This window comes from Streptopelia decaocto, assembly GCF_964273445.1.
Source record: "Streptopelia decaocto genome assembly, chromosome: 18".
NCBI lineage: Eukaryota > Metazoa > Chordata > Aves > Columbiformes > Columbidae > Streptopelia > Streptopelia decaocto.
The window spans coordinates 2524710-2544470 of NC_138673.1; positions in this window are offsets into that span (position 1 = coordinate 2524710).

A 19761-nucleotide genomic window follows, 5' to 3' on the forward strand; every position below is an offset into this window, starting at 1 on the left:
AAGGACCAATGTGTGCCTGAGGTCTGAGATGGCCCACACACACTGATCATGGTCCAGCCTGCACAGATGGCAGCAGCAGGGGTGTCTCAGGAGCTCTGTCTCCAACCTGTGCTGGTGATGGAGGGATGAACTGCAGGGTGCTCCCTCTGCCCTGGTGAGACCACACCTGGAATATTGTGTCCAGTTGTGGCCCCTCAGTTCCAGCAGGACAGGGAACTGCTGGAGAGAGTCCAGCGCAGCCACCAAGATGCTGAAGGGAGTGGAGCATCTCCCGTGTGAGGAAAGGCTGAGGGAGCTGGGGCTCTGAAGCTGGAGGAGACTGAGGGGTGACTCATTCATGGTGATCAGTATGGAAAGGGTGAGTGTCAGGAGGATGGAGCCAGGCTCTTCTCAGTGACAGCCAGTGACAGGACAAGGGGCAATGGGTTCAAACTGGAACACAGGAGGTTCCACTTAAATATAAGAAGAAAATTCTTCCTGGTGAGGGTGCCAGAGCCTAGAACAGGCTACCCAGGGAGGTTGTGGAGTCTCCTTCTCTGCAGACATTCCAACCCGCCTGGACACCTTCCTGTGTAACCTCATCTGGGTGTTCCTGCTCCATGGGGGGATTGCACTGGATGAGCTTCGAGGTCCCTTCCAACCCCTGACATTCTGGGATTCTGAGGCTGTGCTGCCCCAGCTTGGCCTCTTGCTGCACCACAATCTGCCACCATGTGACTCAGCTGCACAGTCGTCTTGGGGTGTGGAGCTTTTTGCCAGCGCAAACCAATGCTAATTAAGTAGGATGCTTACTTTCATAATGAATTTATTGTTAAAGGTGAATTATCCTGAATCTGCTACAACCTCTAATGTGTTTGATATTTTAGAGTCAGTTAAAATAAACAAACACTGATGCTAATGTTTCCAGCAATCTGGAGGGAATTAACAGCACACTGCAAAGGGTGTTTAAATTACTTTTAAAATTCTAATTAGCCCATGAACAGCAGTGAGTGTGGGACAAATTGCCTGGCTTCAAAACAAGACAATCAAAAAACGACCTCAAAGGAAAGCAAAGGGTGGAGGCTTCCATGAAATAAATGAAAATGACCCCATCCATTTGTTTAAGTAATAGCCTGTTTTGAGGCTTATTTTACATTGTCCCACATTTACAATGCTTAGAGAGATCAAGAGGCAGAGAAGCCTCAGTGGGATAGAAGAGTTTTTGACTACTAAAAATGATGACAATAAAATCCCAGATGCTTAGTTGCAATGAAATTAGCTGGAAACTAGTTTGGGGTGGCTGCAGTTGAAATAATCACAACAATTGTTCTGCCTTAGACTCCACATTTCCCACAATTATTTCACTTCCCCCATTCATATATAAACCAACAAGAATTTGACTGGAAGCATTTGTGGCTTTATAAATAAACTATACCCCTAAAAATCTGGACTCCAAAGACTTTTCACGCTCTTGATATTTTTCTTTATTGTGGCCATATCAGCGTGTGGTATAATGCTCTACCCTGCAGCACGGTCCCTCACCTTGGAATTGTGCCTGGTGCTGAGATCTTGTTAGGAAAAAGTTTCAATGGACAGAAATGGTCTGTCAGTATTTATTACTGTTGCCCTTCCAGAGACCATCTGCCTCTATTATAGAAAATTGGACCAAAGCAGTGTCAGGCTTGTACCATAAAACTTGAATAGGAATGTTTGGGTTTCCAGACTTCACAATGGCGGGTTTTTTTCCTGGTCAGTTTTGCTTGTTTTGGCTTTTTTTCTGTTGTGTAGCTGTGACTCTCCTGTGATGAACAATGGGAAAACAACAAGTTTGCCTTGGGATTCCTGGGGAGTTCTCTTCCTGAATCAGGAGAACTAGGAGTACTACATTCTCCATGTGCAAGCTAACTTTGGTTAATAGAAGCTCTGAATTGATGACGTTGGACTCGTGGCACCACTGGTCTAAGTTTGGTTCAGGGATTTTGACCATTCAAGTGGAAAAGAAAAATGTGGGCATAGCTGTGATTCCTGCATCTATCTTATACAGTAATTGTTGTCAGTCAGAGGACTTCCATCCATCTTTCAGCTCTGTGTAGGGCCATACTTGGTATGTTGTGTGGTCTCTTTCTAAAGTTGTCTTCCCTTTAGACTGTTACATTTGAGTACCATAGATCTCAGAGTTGGAAGCACTTGAGTCCCTTCATTGAGATTTCCAAGCATCAGCCTTTGGGTGCTGACTGCTGGAAGCTTTCACAGGACCTGAGGCCAGGCTGGAAATGGCCTTTCCTCTCTCAGACCACCAAAGGGTCGCCCTTTACTTGGCTCTGCTGAGCCACTGCATGTTCATTAAGTGTTCCATAGTTCCTCTTCCAAAATCACACATTTGTGTGTTTTGACTTGGGCATTTCAAAGCTCTTTCCAAAGAAGTGGGTCATTAGCTTTCCCACTGTATGAGGCAGCATTTCTCTTCTAAGAGATGAGATTAATATATTCAGCCTGTTGAACAATTGCGCTGTCTGGATATTTCTAGGTGTCCTGTAATAGACATTAATGTAAATTAGCTATGTGTTTCATTACCTGAGTCAAAACTTACTCTGGCTGAATACTGAAAAAGAAAAAGCCTGTCTGAATTAGATCAAAGAAATCAAAATAAGAGGCATTTAGTGGTAGCAGTTAATGAACTGTAACTAACTTAAAAATTCTTCTTCCAGTAGCAAAACAGTGAGAGAGAATCAATTTTTGTAAATGTGCTGAACACACCACATGCATTGCCCTCCACCATTGAATTGTCTAAACATCCCAAGAGCCTTGCCTGCATATTTGCCAGGCCGTGCAGCCAGTGTGCTTCAGCACCGTCCTTGACTGTGACCTTGATTTCCAGGTCCTTGAAGCACTACAAGGAGAACCACAAAGGGAAGACCTCCTACCTCTGCTCTATTTTACTTGAGTCTCTGCAGTTTTATTGTGTTTTCACTACCAGACTCAACCGTTCCCTTAGTGGCTGCATGTTACCAAAGTATTTCAATCTACAGGTTCTATGGTTTGATTTAACCAGTGTCTCCCATTCTGAATTAAATCTGAAATGCTGAGATGGAAAGAGATGTGAAGAGGCTTACCAAAGACTACAATGAGCCTTTGGAGGTAGAGGTGCTGAAGTTCAAGTATTTTCATTTTACCTGCTGTGTGCTCTGGCTTTTGCTGTCTCGACCTGGCCAGAGGTATTTTAGGAGATATTATTTGGCAGGTGGTATTGATTTCTTGTATAGAAAAATGCCAACACAGAAAATAGTTTCTCCAGTTGACAGTCTAGGTTGGGTTCACTCTGTCTAGTATAATTAATCTTAATTTCTTCAATAGAGAATAGTTTTAAAGACTACAGAAATGAGACAGGAAAAGAAATGAACAAACACCCAAAAAGGGAAGTTTTCTTCATGGAGCTGACTTTACCAGTTTTACCAAGGTTTTCATGTGTCAGGTTCCTATACAATGACTGGGTTTCTCTCCCAGCTGATACACGTAAAAAAATCTGTATTGGCATTCCTGTGATATCAAAATCACTAGTTTTTTATCTGCTTACAATAAATATAACTAGATATATTCAAAACGTGCCTATAACATAATAGCTTGCCAAACCTTAACTAAACGGTGTCAGAATCCTGGATCATATAACAGTCTTTCCTTTTTGTCTCCCAAGCATTGATTTCATCTTATTTCCTGACTTAGGTTTTCATCACCTTGTTATGGTATCTTTCCCCTTACAACACAACATCAATGGTAAAACAATTGATACTGGATTTCTTATACAAGAACAGACTCCCCCAATCTTGGGGAGTTCAGAGCTGTGTGAAGATTGAGTCTGAAAGCCTTTGAATTTGGATTTCCCAAGAGGCTGTTGGGTTTTATTTACATTTCCTATTTCCTGGCAGAGATGTCAGTTGGTGTTTTCTGAATTTTGTTCGGGGAACAAAACAGAAATGTAAGGTGTTAACTAAAAGGTACGGTAAGCTGTCAGCTGCTGCTGGGAGACAGCTTGTGCTGAACCCCTGTGCCTGTACACCAAGTTTTTCCTGCTCCGCGCTGTACCTGGAAATGCTCAGCTATGCTTGCCAGTGGGGCTTCTTTAAACTGGATAATTGCCTCTTGTGTGCCATTCCTAGGGCTCTCCCAAATCCCTCTCCTCTATCTGCAAGAGTAAGTATAAAGCCTTGAAGATGGATGGCCATTCAACATGACATGGTGTCTTTCTAATTTGACATTAAGGACAGTGAAAGCTGTTAAAGCGCAGGCCAGCGGAGATTTGTGCCGGCTGTCCTTCCCAAAAGGTCTCCTCTTTTAGCCCTGTGCACCATCTTGCTGTAGAAAGTACAGAGAGGCACTTTAATCCTGTCTTACAGTTTTAATGTCAGTATGCAGAAGTATTTTTCATCTGTAGATCTTTTGCTTCCCACTACAGAAGACAAGGGTGGGAAACCCAACACTTAGCGATTTGATTTGGCATCATGGCAGCAATCTCAGGGGGAGCCATTTGATAAAAAATTGAACAGCCTCATGTTCCTATGTTTCCAACACAGGTACTGGAAAGACATTGTTAAATGACGGGCCTGCATTTTATACAGTTTCTTCTGCAGTCTTTAATCAATAAAATGTTCTTTAGATCAATACAGATGTTATTTCGCTGCTTGGAACCATTTATAAGTATACGATGGAGGTAGTTACAGCGTAGTCAGTGCATAGCAAGGATAGCTTGTGGGCACAACACAGTTGTAGCTCCACGCATACACAGCAGGTATCAATATAAAATTGGATACACGAGCATAAAATCACAACATCCTCTCTACAAAGCAACTGCAGATAAGCTGCACTGGGGGAATGAGGGTTGAGTGTGTTTAACACTGTGTTTTGTTCCCTATCAACAATGTCAGCAAAAGTGTTTTGCAGATTTATGTTGATTATTGTATCAGTAAACTGGCATAGTCCCTTGCGGAAAGGATGTTTATAAAATGTGTGTCTGGTGCCCAGATAATGGAAAATATAGAGGATAATTCTAATTCTGCCAGCTCATTTCAAGAACATGAGTTTTAAGCTGCATGTCATGGGTGGAAAGTTTGGACATGGCTGATGATCTAGTGTGAGAGGCTATTGTCACGGTAGTGTTGGCGCTAATAACACTTATAGTGCCGCTCAGTGAAGGTTGGAAGATATCAGAACGATGTTTGTAATAATATTTTAACTCTGAGATACAGCTTTTGCCTTCAAAGTATTATACAAACTCTGAATAATTAAGCATTGGGATTGGCAAAGCAGATATTTTGTGAACCAAGCCACAGAGAAATGAAACCCCAAGTTCATGGACAGGTCTGGCGGTTTTCCTTTCCTCCCTTATCAGATGTAGGACTTCTATAGTCTGTTGGCAGAAAACCTGACTTTTTGAAGAGGTCTGTATAGGTATTGGGCAAGCTTATGTCTATTTTTGATCTCGGCGTTTTAAGCCATGCTATAAAATCTTTGCATGCATCAACAGCAAGATAGGGGACTAGCCTGTCACAGCACTGTGAAAGGTTTCCAGTTTGGGTGTGATGTGTGAACCTGATGAGGAGCATCATCTACAGACATAAGGGCCAGGTTGGGGACTGCAGCAGGAAAGAGGCACCTGGGGCTGGGCCGGCCTGGAGAGCGCAGGTTGTTACTGGGGTTTTGTTACAACAGTAATTAGACATGCCAGAGTTAAGCAGGAACAGTGACTGCCTTCCAAGTACTTAATTTTGCTATCAATTTTAATTTTCATATTAATTGCCATTAGTTAAACTGATGTAATGAGCCTAGAGTGGCAGATAAAAATGACAGTGGGGGTGAGTATGGATTCTGATTCCAGCTAGTAAAAGCAGCCTGCTTGTTAGTGGAGATCCATAAGAGTTATCTGCAAACTCACAGGTAGAGCCTCAATTCAGCCTCAGTTTCAGTCTCTTCCGGTTGTGTTTTGAAACCACTGAATCCCTCGGACAAGTAATTGTTCATTTTGGTGCAAACTCCATGCGTTCAGGCTCAAATCTCCTGTTTTCAAACCCAATTAGGAGATGGTAATTACCTGCGGGATGTGGGGATTTTGTTTGTCTGCTGGGGCAATGCAGATATTCTACTTGTATCTCCCCTTCCAGTTATCAATAAAACACTAGAGCAAAACAGTGTTTTTCCTCTTGGTGTTTTCAGGCAGCGTTATGCCAAATGAAGGCAATATTATGAGATTGCCCATGTTTGGGAATAATCATGCAAGCTATTAGTAATCATGCCTCGCTGTTCCTCAGCACTGCTCACCCCCAGCTTTTGTGTGTTTGACACACAAGTAGCTGTTTGAAGATTGCCATCCATACCTTATGGATGGTGAAGCTCAGGTCATCCAGTCAGCCAGCAATGGAGTCAGAAGATGAATACAAACCTCTTGAGCCCCAGTACAGCGATATTGTACTTGTAGGAACTCAGCCTTTCTGAAAAACCTGTCTGTAATGTATTCTCTATCCTAGTACAAAACAACCACTCCAACTGAAGGACAAGCTAAGCAGAGGATGCATATTGTTAAGTAGCTGTTCAGTAAAGGAGACCAGAACGTGGAGAACATTGATTTCTTTTGAAAAGTGCACGGAGGAGTGGATCAGGAGTCTTTTGTGACATAGACAGTGCACAGTTGCCAGCCACTCTAGTGGGTGAGAAGAGATATTCTTGACTCTTAATATTTAATTTCCACTAGGGCTGGAAAGGCAGTTGGCAGCTCTTTTGTCTCTGTTTGAGGATTTCCTCTTTGTCTTCCCCTTCATAATGTTCCTAGCCCTGGTGAGGCTGAATGTGTTAAGGAAGAGAATTGCTTCAAATAGGCAGGTGTCTTAAATAGAATGCCAGCCATCTGGCTAACTCTCCATCTTAAAATAGCCTCTTCCACAGTACGCTGATAAATCACTGTCAGAAATGATGATGGTCTTTGTCCTACAAAGCAGACTGAGCATGGTAAATTGGAGCTGCTGCTAAGAACCAAGGAGTTTATAAAATTTATTACCGATAAACACCATTTGGATTAATTAGTTTTGTTTTATTCCCTTTCCTGGACTTGCAGTGAGCTTGGACTTGTGATGAGCCTGGGACAAAGGTAATCATTACTGGGACTAGAATGCATGGGAATTGAGCAAGAAAGTCACACCACCAGTCCCTGAAACAGGCCAAATGTTTGAATGGCAGTTCACTGTTTTGCGACCAAAAGGAATGAACACAAATAAAACAAACATTGCAGGATTTTGTTCAGCTGCGGGATTTCCTATTGCCCTTGCTTTCAAGCATGCTGGAAATCAGAATGGCTGTTCTTGCCTTGCTTCTGCTGCTAGTCCTGGTAAGAGTCAGATTGTGACTGTGGGGGTGAAAGAAAATAGTTCACCATTGGCCAAGCAGAGATTTGTGATGGCAGAAACTGCCTTTCATCTGTTTTATCAGCATCTGTCTTGCCTGTCTTTGCAAGCCATTATGCACACGTGCTTTTGGCATGTTAATGCTCAGAGCTGGTAGCAACAGAACCTGGAGTTGCAAGAGTACCATGCTGGAGAGAATTAGGATTGCTGTGACTCCTCTTTCTCCCTTCATGCTTTTCCCAGCCTCAGCTGGGAAATGTACTGGGGGACAAAGTCATTATTTGCTGTTCACCTTCTCTCTCGTGTACATTGTGTCTGAGAGGAAGGGGAGTCAAATGGCATCTGCTCAGTTCAGTACTGTGCTCTACTGTTGCAAACTAAAGCTTCTTACTCCATCTCTTTGTGTCTGTAGGTCAGTCATAACCTGATCTACAGTGTATTAAGATATCATCATGATACTGAAAGCCTGATTCTGTTTTGACAAGTGGGATAAAGAAATGCAGTGAATAACAGAACTCTGATCCCAAATCTGGTCTTGTAATAGAGCAGCTGACAAATATACCCAGAGAAAAATCACAGGTTTTGCAGGAAAAAGAGTGGAAGTCTCGATATTTATGCAGTATCCCAACTAGCCATGAGATTGGACATCATTGCAGGAAATCCCTGAAGTGGTGGGCCAGGTATGCTGTGGTGGTTGACTACAAGAAAACAAACCTTATGCTTGGTGTGCAGCTGCAGAAACACAGTACAAGTCTGCAGAGGAGATTCTTGGGTTGCCTGAGGAACCTCTGGGGTCCCTTGTAAAACAAGGAGCTTGTTGCTTTTGAAGGCAAGAAGTATGGAGCAGAGCAGTACAGATACTTGCCAAAAACCTTGAGGAAAGAGTGATGAAATTGAATACCTTATCTTAGGTGAAGTGAATTCCTTTAGGCCAAAGACTTGAGTGTATGTGGGTTTATGAATTTCAGAGGAGGCCTGAACTGGGCTGGTCAGCCCTCCTGGTATGGAGTATGATCAAATTGATGATAGTGATGAATCAGAGCTCATTTAAACCTGCTGAGGGGTTGGTCTCTTGTTCCCTTAAGACAGGGCAGTCATTCTGCAGCAGGGGTATGTGTGGAAGCTGGTGTTCAACAGCCGGGTTTATAAAAGGATCCATGTGCTTAAACCTGAGAAGTTTTTTTTTTTTTTATTTCACATAGAAAAATGCTGGTGGGGACATCCATGTTAGTGGAAAAAGGCCCAAATTCACACAGGAAAAATTAGGCAGTTAAAAAAAAAAAAAAAGAGAGAATAAACCGCTTCTCCACTTCTTGAAGTCCTCAAGTCAACACCAGATGCTTTTTGCTTTAGTCTAATGCAAGTTACTGATCTAAGCCTTGAAGTAAGTGGATTAAGTGTTATGGTTTGTGTCACAAAGAAACTGAGACTAGAAAATCTCCTTTGGACTAAAATCTGCAGAATAAGAATTGTGTAGCAACAGTATTGATCCAATAACTGCAAACAAAGATTAATATTAACATGTTCTTGAGCAACGGCCAACTGAAAGATAAATTCATCATGTCTTATTTGCTACTCAGACATTAGAAATAATGAAGTGGTAATATGCTAGATATCTTAATGTGGGTGTCTTATTCCCGGAGCTATCTGAGCGAATGCGGCAGATAACAAAAGCAGGCGTCAGTGCATTTTTGGGATGAAATGAATTATGCTGGATCTCAGCTGGCTGCCGATGTGGAGACGCTTTTCAGAAGCAGCCCACTCTCAAACAGAAACAGTGTCTGATTCATATGTTCAAATGTAAATATGAAAGGATTTTCCTTTCACCATCAAATGCCTGCTGAACTGTTCAGTGCGCTGTTAGGCTGCTGCTGCTTGTCTCTGGCTTTTCCCCCTCAGGGAAAATTTACTGAAGGTTGGCTTGACTGGCAGCTGAAAAATGCCACAGTAGAGTGAGGAGCAAGTCAAGTCAGCCTGATGCAGATGGATTTCAGCTGCACCTTTGTTAAAAAAGTGGAGTCCTGAAATTCCAAAGCATGGAAACAGAGTGGGATTTCTGGTGTAGTTAGAGCCTCTGGGACTGTATCTATTCCTTTATCCTAAAGGAAAACCTTTTGAATAGTGGGATTCATCCCATGTAACTTCAGACATATAAACCAAAAACATCTACATGATACAGAGACATCTGAAGTTACATATGCAGGTGTTTGTGGATGAGATGAGTTGCCTTGTATTTCATCAGCTGTACAGGGAAAGGAGGGCAGCCAGCTAATACCTAGCTGTGTACAGTATAGACTTCAGGATTTCATCTGATCATCCTTGCCTTCTGTGTTGCCTGTGGTTAAGAACCATATGAGTTTAGCACTAAAGATTTACTTCTTGTTTTCACATGTACTTTCAGGCCACTGATGAAAATGCTGCTCCTGAGTTCATTGCAACCCTCAACTCACAGGTGTATTTCAGCAATATATTTGTATCTAAGAAATTAACTTCTAGATGCTTACAAATATGAGGCCACAGTGTTTGACTCTGGTAAGACTGGGATTATTTTAAAGCACTTCAAAGGATGTTTCAGGTGGCAGTTGGGATTGCTGAAATCTCGTGTTGAAGCGGGGCAGATCAGAGACACCATGGGTCAGAAGCGGAACCATTTGCTGTAGCTTGATGGCTCTAGACTTGGACTGGCATCTGTGATCTGATGGCTGACAATCCTGCCCGCTTTGTATGTCTCAATTTTTTATTTGTGAAATAGGAAACAGCCTTTTCCTTTCAGTTAAGTGCTTTGACTTTTATGAGTGACAAATGCTAAACAAACAGATTGAAACCACTACAGTCATGGGAATATTTCCTGTAACTTCAAGGAGATTTGGCTTATAGCCTATACCATACTGTATTATACTGGCTCAATTAGGAAAAGAATAATGAATTAAAAGGCCATAGCTCTTTAAATTAAAACACAGGTAAAAGGGTAAAATGTGTGTGGTGGAGTTCCTCTTGTAACTGCCCTGAACGTTTACCAGTAAGTACCAATGGGAACTCTCCATCCAATAAGTTCACTATTCTCCTTTTAATCTCATTGAGTTCTCAACATTTTCTGGAAAACATTTTTCAGAACTAATCTGCCAAGGCAGGGCGGGGGAAACGTTAAAACACACAAAAATCTGCGCAACAGGAAATAATGTTAGAAAGCTGTGAAAATCATTTATCCTTTTGAAGCGTAATGGTTTTTAATTTTCTCATGCCCTAATCTCCCTGGCAACAATTTAAAAGTGCATAAGCATTCATGAATCAAAGCCGTTCGCGTCTGCATTTTTAATTATGTGTCATTGGATTGAAACTTTCCCTTTGATCTTTGCATTTAAAGGGATTTACAATTTAATGATTACAATCCCCCTCCCCCTAAAGTCTATGCTTGTTATTGAGCAATGTCACAAAGGGGTCACTGTTGGACGGGGGAAGACAGTTCTGTTCAGGATGTTGTCAGCATGTCTGAAACCTGCCATGGAGGAGATCCCTGTGTGATGGTGGGGCTTCCCAACAGTGGTGACTCTAGGCAAGACATTTATAGATGAAGTGAGATAAAATAGAGAACAAAAACAACCTGGTTGCCCATTAAGCAGCCCTGGGCTCTAGGCAGCTGCCTCTCTTACCCTCTGTAACGACTTCAGAGCCACATAGCATGGGCACCATGAGAGAAGGAGGTAGAAACGCCCCTTGCTGCTTGCTTTGGGGATAGTTGGGGTGACTGTTGGCTTGGAGGTGCATGGAGCGGTTTGTCCTTGCCCACAAAAATCAAGCAAACAGGAGCACTTGAACACTTTGATTCGAGCTGGGGAAAACACACAGCTATTTCCTTGTGCCTGTTGAGGAAATGGAGCTCCAAGGAGGTCTGGGCAGGGTGACAGTTGTGGTGGCTTTGCAGGGTAACACAGCTGCAGTGCAACGAGGAATGAAATCTGTACAGAGGTGCCACAGCTGTAAATGTCATATAGGTGGTTAAAAGGAGTGGATGACCTTGGTGGAGTCACTTCTTTGCTTTACATGAGGCTCATAAATGCCCAGTTACATCTTACGTATGTACAGCAAGATAACCCTCTCACCGCAAAAGTCTGTCGTACCCATCACTGGCATAAAATATGTCAACACTTTGCCATTAGATGTGTGTGTGACTAGATGCAATGCATAGTGCAGGCTTGGTACTCTCTAATGAATTGTTCTTTCAAAGCTTTCTGCTAGATATTTAATTTTGTTGCTGAATAACAGTTTAAAGGTCGTGTGGATTCGGTGACACATGCAAAATGAATGAGTGTTACCTCTGATGTGCCTGTGCAGAATTAAGGCCTTGTGCAGACTGCTTTATATGCACAATGTTATTGTATTTTCTTGTAAAAAATCAATAAAAAAATATTAAACTAAAAACCCTGAGTAGAATATTTTATGTCTTATTAAGCTACTTACGGGTTCAGCTGGGATAGCAAGGGTCCTATTAATCAATGCTTTAATATGACTCCATGGTGAGTTGATGAGTCGAAATACTTGTTAAGATCCCTTTCTGTCTCTCTTTAGAGGGTCTTAATGTGGTAGATTTTGTGAAGTGAGCATACGTTTGTGCCATTAGTAATAAGTTAACATTGCATGATTTAACATTAGAAACATCATTTATTGAGCTTATACTTAAAAAAAAACCCTGATGTTTTCACGGAAATGTGCTCTATGATGATCCAATTTTGCAATCGTTTTCTCAGATGAAAAAATTCATGGTTACACTATTGACAGCTGCTGTTAAATTGCTCCAGATGGGATTACGGTAGAGGTAGACTACTCATTCGCATAAAGGCTACAGGAAAAGATCTTAACAATTTTAGTCATGTTACTCAGGAAACAGTCATGCTTTTGAGAGCACAGGTACCATTTATAGTCCAGAGAAGTGCTGTAGATCAAGGAGAAGCATGAATCAGACTTTGGGAATCAGTAGTGATAGTGAGTGGGTAAGAACCAGGGAGACACAGAACTTGTAGAAAAAGAGAAAACGTGGGGCAGGGTCTTGCTTTGGTTTTGTTGCAGTTTTGTTTGTTTTTGTGGTTTGTTTGTTTGGGTTTTTTTGACTGAATGAAAATATTTATAAGGTATGAGCCAGTAGCAGGAACAGTGGTTGGGTTTTAAAAGCAGCAGCAATCTATAGACTGTTTCTGCCCAGAAGATAATTAGTGCCACAGTATAATTAGAGAGGAAAGAACAAAAGGGAGATAAGTATCGCTGAGGGCCTCAGTTTAATTTGCAAGGAAATCTAGGTAAGCGGCTAAATATAATATGCTCCTCTTAAAACATTACAGGTTGGTATTAAATTTCAGAGAGCACATCATCGGTTTATAAGGGTAGAAACAATAGTTCTGAGAAATACATGCATACCTTTAAAAATTTCTTCTTTAGATGGAATTTCCCTTTATTGAAATACGTTCTATTTAAATAGGGCGTGATACTCCTATTGAACTGTAACTCAATTCTGAATCCTGCATAGGGTGCTGAAAATTTTAAATCCGCAGGAGCTGGGGATGATTAGTTTCCCTCTCTAAGCCCTGTGTCCCTGCAGGCATCAGTGCGTGCTTGTGATTCTGCAGCTCAGCTCCTTTTGTTCCATCTGTATGTGCATTCTCAGGCACATTCCCACCTGATCTGCAAGGATCCAGAAAAGGTGGATCTTGTTTTGAGGCTGGGAAAGGTGATTTGGACCTGATTTGCTCATGGTATGTGCTTGTCTGCAGTCCATTGCTCCAGCTACGTTCTGTGGCCCGTAGGAAATATGTTGTCTGGAAACCTCACTAAATCTAGTACTAAAAGCAGGACTGTGTTGTTGGCAGTGTCAGTAGATGGATTAAGAAAGCAATGAACTCAGTGCCCTGATTTTCCTCTTGCCTGCAGAAGTGGTTCTTTGCATAGCTGGTACAATGTGCCATCAACAGGCTGTTACCAGAATAGAAATAAGTTATAAATAGGTTTCTAACATTATTTGCCCTGAGTTGCTTCATCTGTTGATATATTAATATGGCATCTTCTTTTCCAGGTTTAAGATGCAAAGCATACTGTCAGAAAGCTCAACACTGATGTACTTCAGGCTTGGAGCATCCCATGTGTGACTGTGCTGACCTTCCTCTAAAACACTCAGGTAACCCTCCCACCCTGACTACTGTACATCTGAGTTTATGGGGCCATATTTTCTTTTTCTGCCTAGATATAAGGATTTAGAACAATTATTCAGGCTCCTGAATGTCAGTGAGCTCATTTAGAGATACAGCTTGGGTTGCCAGATGTATGGAAACTCCAGATATGTTCCCTACACAAATCAACTCTGTGGAACATGTGCAGTGAATTAAATGCTACCAAACCCACACTGAACTCGTTGTGGCTGTGCTGTATAATGTCTGTCCACACAGACCTCTTTGGGAAGTCCTGGTCACAAACCTGGCATCTCCCTGCCCCCTTCTCTTTACTTGTAAACCCGTGACACAAAGACAGGCAGTGGGTTTTGCTGCTGGTGGCTTTAGGCCTTGATCCCACAGTGGGCTTGGCACAGCATTACAATACTCTGCTTATAGGCAGTTGTCTTAAGATACAAATTTCTGAACAAGTGCAGTAGGATCACTCGAGACCTCTGTGGAGGGTGTTCAGATCTCATCTTACCTGAGGCTTCCAGTAGTGGAAGTCAAACATCACAGTCCAGCCTTGGGTGATGACTTAGATTGATGAAAGAGAATTAAAACTTTCAGCTCCCTGCCCTTGAGGGAGAACATAATGATCCAGACCAATCCCAGTTACCTCTTTGAAATTATTGTTATCTTTTTAAAGGAAGTCAATGATTTATGAGATGTTTAGTGGGCAAAAACCTAGCCAGCCCAGTGTTTGCAGAGGTTATAAATGATCTGTACACAACCTGGGATTTTTCTGGCAATTCATATGCTGTCTATCTGTGACTATGGCTTCTTTCTCTGAGTCGCAGAGCGTACAGAAATAAAAATGATTTGCTGTGCCTGGGTATAGCTTAGGCAATGGTAATTACTGCATGGAAAGGTACTCCACTTAATCAATGGGCTGATGCACAGCTCATTTGAGATTTCCTCCTTTGCTCCAGCATAGAGGAGAGAAAACAGAAGCAGAGGAAACAAAACTGGCCACTAGTAAAAACATTCAAACTGATTACTGAGCATTCTTTGCACTATGAGCTGTACAAATGCAGAAATACAGAAAATACAGAAGGGGGAAAAACAAAACAAAACAAAAAACCAAGACCACAAAGAATACCAAAAGGACAGTCTCTGACCTGAAAATGCTTTAATAAGAACAGAAAACAGCAGGAAGATGGAGAGAGATAAGGAGTGTAAAGAAACAGTGCAACATTAAAACCAGTATAATGGGTTTTCTTAGTTACAAGTAGATTTGAGATAGAAAGCCATTCACTGTGGAACAAGCAAGAAAGCAAAACGATTTGAAAAGCTAAGGCACTTTCAGGAGAAGTACAAGGTGGGATAGCGTTTAGTTTTAACGGTGACTTGGTGGGTTTTCTTTTGCTCTTTGATAGGCTATATGGAAATTCAGGATTGCACCATGACCTTGGGCTTTTTACCTACGTGACGCAAAGGCAGCTTTCTCCTGGGGGTGCTGAGCCACTGGGACAGGAGGCACATGGAGAAATCTGGATTTTCAAAGTAAGTCCTTGTGGGAATTGTTGTTGTGCAGGAGTTTGCTCGACCTCCCAGTGCAACAGTTCACAAAGCTTTTTGATGACATGACTGAGAGCTCTGTGTCCTACTCATGCACATCTTACAGGTGGGTCAATCCAGTACATTCTTGCAAAATGCTACATGCTCTCTAGATGGCAGACACATTAGCTTAGTCACTTAAAAACTGTATAAAATGAATGTGTGCCTTATATATCTTCACCTTATGAAGCTGAGGGACAAGATTCTGCAAGTACTAAGTGCATTTGTTTTCCATCTCACTGAAATTTAACAAAAATTGAGCTGGAAGCTGTGAAGACTCAGGCAGCATCATGATAGTCACGTAGGAATATTGTCAGAGGGTATGAGAGCGACTAAGATAGTAGGGAGAAGTGTGTTTTATTAGACTGTTGCTGGGAAGAACAAGCCCATTTTTCAATATCCAAGATGGGCTTTTCTAGCAGCAGTTTGGTTTGTGTGTTGTACCAATTCAGTCAGAATGGGGGCTGAGTTCCCGTAGAAGAAAGCAATGAGCCCTCCCCTCCTCTCTCACTGTGACACACCTGAAGCAGCCCCAGTGAACTGCTGTGTGGGTCAGGACTTTGCTTTTTGGGGACCATCAGATTAAGGATGTTTGGGTGTGGGCTGTACCATATATGACAACTTGTGTGTGCTCGGTGTGCAGCCGTGTTACATGGAAAACAGCCTGACGTGCAGTGTTGTTGAATGGAAGGTCAAACTCAAGCTGACATGGCTTTTCTGGGAGTTTGCTTCTCTGTGCAAAAACCACGCTAGCATTATGCCTCATCGCAGGGGTACTCAGGCTACAGAAATGTGATTGTCGTCTTGTCTGGGCATATAACTCCATGAACAAATGTGTGCGCAGTACAACAACTGTGAAAATGAGAGATCCCGCTGCGGCTTCCAGGGACATGGGTACAGCGTTCCAGCAATGTGCTGTGCACCAGGCGGGTTCGGCTCACAGCACCGACAGGGGAAATGGTGTGGAAATGTAGGAATTCTTCTGCCCTTTGCTTTTCTCTTCGAAAATTTCTTCCTTTGGATCCTCAGCACATGTTATCGGTGTCTAACCATAGGTGCTCTGACTTGGAAATATTAGTCTGCATGCCATAAACACTAAACAGCTGTCCATAACATAAATAAAACTGTGCTTGTAAAAAACATTCAGGTTTCAGGTCATAAGACTGTATATGTTCTTTTTCCTGACTACCCTGTTTTTGAGGTCTGCTTGCAGGGAGACAGGACTAGCACTTCATCAGTGATTCATTCCCTAATGAAATGGAAACTGGCATCAGGAAAGGAGAAAAAAAAAAAGGGGGGGGGAAAAGGCAAGATAAATGGCTGGCTTTCTGAAAAGCACGGAGTGAAACAATGGGACTAAATGAGATACATTCCTGACAAAGATCTCTTCTGTTCTCTAAAGGCTTTTATTGTACCTAGAGTTATGTTTTATCTTTAAAAAGTGGTGTTCTTTATTTTATGTGAGCTCTCTCCTCCTTGCCCTCTTTTCTGCTTGCTGAGATTTAAGTAAGCTCTTGTAGTGCTCTATCTCTGATCAGGCTTAAAGATTTGGAAAGCCCTGAGTTTGCAAGGATAAAAAAGGCCTTAGTATCTAGACGCTGATAGATCTGATTCATCACCTCGGGAGGACATTACCACACAGCCTGTGCCACAGATTGTCTTGATAACAAGCTCTGGATTTTTCTTGGCGTGCACCTTCATTTAAAGGTCAAAGCTCTTCCAAAGAAAGAGGAATTACTGGGTTAGGAAAAAAAGAAAGGAAAAAAAAAAAAAAAACAGTGGTCACATTATTTTGTCAAAGGCATGCTCTGCACCGAGGCCAGGGGATTGAGAGTGAGAACTGTGGGCCTGATTCTAGCTGAATAAAAGGTGCTTTTGAGCTGCTCTGAGCTCTGTGGAGGAAGCAGAACTGGAACGTGATGGTACAGGATGGCAGCCCAGCTCGTGCTGGGTTAAGTGCCCGGCTGGAGCGAGCGGACTCTCCTCCAGCTCCTTCCCCATTGGGAGCAAGTGAGAGGAAAAACAGGGATGTGTCAGCCCCAGTTCCTGCAGACCTTGCCCTAATGCACAAGAAGAGACAGCCCAGTTCAGCGGGTCGCAGCCCAGCTCTGCTTTTATCTAGCAAAACTGACCACTTCCAGCTTTAGACCCAAGTGCCTTAGTTTTTTGTTTCTCATTTTCCTTTTCTTCTGTTTCCTTCATATCTGAACAAAAAAACACTGTGCAAGATGTGCTAAACTTTATCTGCTCTTAATCAGGATACCTCCCTGGGTAGCAATTAAGCAATGATGGCTGCCACTTAATGGGGTTGGTAATATTCACTTAATTGGGGTGTTTTCAAGTGCCTTAGACTTGTCTTGGGTCTCTGTGCCTTGTCTGGCTTTATGTGACGTTTTAGCACCAAGACACACAGGCAGTGCTTCCCTATTACCTTATCCTGTCTGCTTACTTGACCTTTCTGTAACAGGCAAGGTCAATCAATATTGACTGTTCTTCTGTAAATTCCAGCTAATAATGTAGCTATGCCCCACTCTCTTTAGGTATTTCACAGCCCCAGCAAACAACCTCCTTCCTTTTCCCCCACATTTTGTCATGAAATTCACTAAGAACAGCAAAACAGAGCCTGTCTACAAATTCAAACCACTGATGGCAACAGAATTGAATCTCGCCATCTAGTAGCACCAGTGAAGGACAGGGAGAGGACCTGAGCCTCAAAAGAATGGGATTAGGAGAAGATCTAATTCTTTTCTCCAGGCTGCCCTATAATCTGGTCTCTGCCATCAGCCTAATCTTTTTAGGACTCTGCAGTGAAACTTCATGATCTGGAGAGTGATTCCACTGTGGAACGAGCTGTGTGCAAACAACTGACTTGGTTTTGACTGTGAGAGTGGATCAAAAGGAAACCGGGTTCCCCATTTGACAGAGAATCAAAAAACTAAAAAGCAGTTTGCTCTGTCATAAAGCATTAAAATAATTCTAAATGCTGATTTTAAAAATAAGTAAAACTAAAGAATTCATACATGGTTTGGAGCACAAAAAAAAAAAAGGAAAAAAAGTCACATGTTGATATTTTTAGAATTTTAAAATTTAGATTACTGAAGTGACATTGCTTGCCACAGCATTGCCTACTAGCCTGATTTAATTCTGAAGAGGAGATGACTATCTGTAAGTAGGAAACAATGATCTTGGACTGGATGATCTCCAGAGGTCCCTTCTGACCCCAACCATTCTGTGATTCTCTGATCTGTCCCCATGTGCTGATTAAATGAAAAACCTAGAAGGCACTCCCACAGTGGACAAACAAACACGTGCGTTTCTTTAATTGCCATAATACCTGTAAAAGGAAATAGTTATATCTTCACAACACTTCACAATAGACAATGTAGATTTTTAAGGGCTAGAGAGCGTATTGGAGATAATAGTTGTCATAAGTAGATTCCATCAAAGCTTCTAGATCTTTTCCATTTTAATCCTGTCTGTAAAACGTTGACTTTTCTAATCAATTGTGAAAGTAAATCCTCAGGATTTGCCAGATTATGTGTGAAATGCAATAGGGAGTAGTTAAATATATCAGTAAATAAACCCATAAATCAAAAACTAGAGGGAGAGAAAGCAGCACTCAGTGTCCTGGCTACCATCCATGTTTATTATTTAACTTTAAAATGACAAATCAATGGCAAAATGGAATTAAGTAGCTGTGTAAGCACAGAAGTAATTTTATCAGTGTATGAGATGCTCATGTTTTACATTATACAGAACACAGTGTGTTTACTGAGCAAATGCAGAACCATCAGCGAGAGCTGGAACTGGAGCCAAGGCTGAAGGGAACGGGGATGGCATCAGAGATGAGACCTTGGGGACAAGTTGCTGATGGTAACAACATGGGTAATAATGAGAAAGTGATGCATTCAGGTTCTTCAGAGAATATAATGAAACTTCCTTTGGGATTTGGAGGTAGACCTGCGCAAGAAGAGGGAGGACCTTGTCTAGAGGTCAAGGCTGGTACAGTCTCAACTAGTAGGGTGTTTAAGTGTGGCTGATCTGCTTGTGGGTAGAGTCTTAACCCTGGGACCAACCAGGGTTGATTAATTAATTAACATGTGTGACAGAAGGCATTAATGTTTTCTCCTGTAGTGGAAATTGTGTAGAATTGAGGTTGCTAAAGCAGAGAGCTGGAACCCAAGCACCAAGTAAATCTGTACAGATTTTGTGCTGTTCTCTTACAAAGTGCCCCTTACAGAATATCTCATAGCAGATATATGTTTCTGCATTACAGGTTGATACTTTAGGGAATTCCTAACCTTGTTGTCATTATTTGTATTTTTCACTTCATTTAAAACCTTTTTTTCTCAGGAAAATCAGTGAAATTAAAATGTCATCTGTGTGCATATTCAGGGGAAGTGTTATTAGGACTAATAACAAGGAATTAATTAAACATGAAAATAAACTTGTTATGTGATAGAGTTCATAAGGGTAGAAGTTAAGAGAGATGAATTAAATCATTAGTTGCTACTCTCCAAACACCGTTCCATGGCTAAAAGGCCAGCATACTGTACAGGGATCTGAGAGTACATGAAAATCAAAGGAAACATCTATAAAATCTGCAAACTTCAAGTTGTACAGCTTATTACAGTGATGTTTTC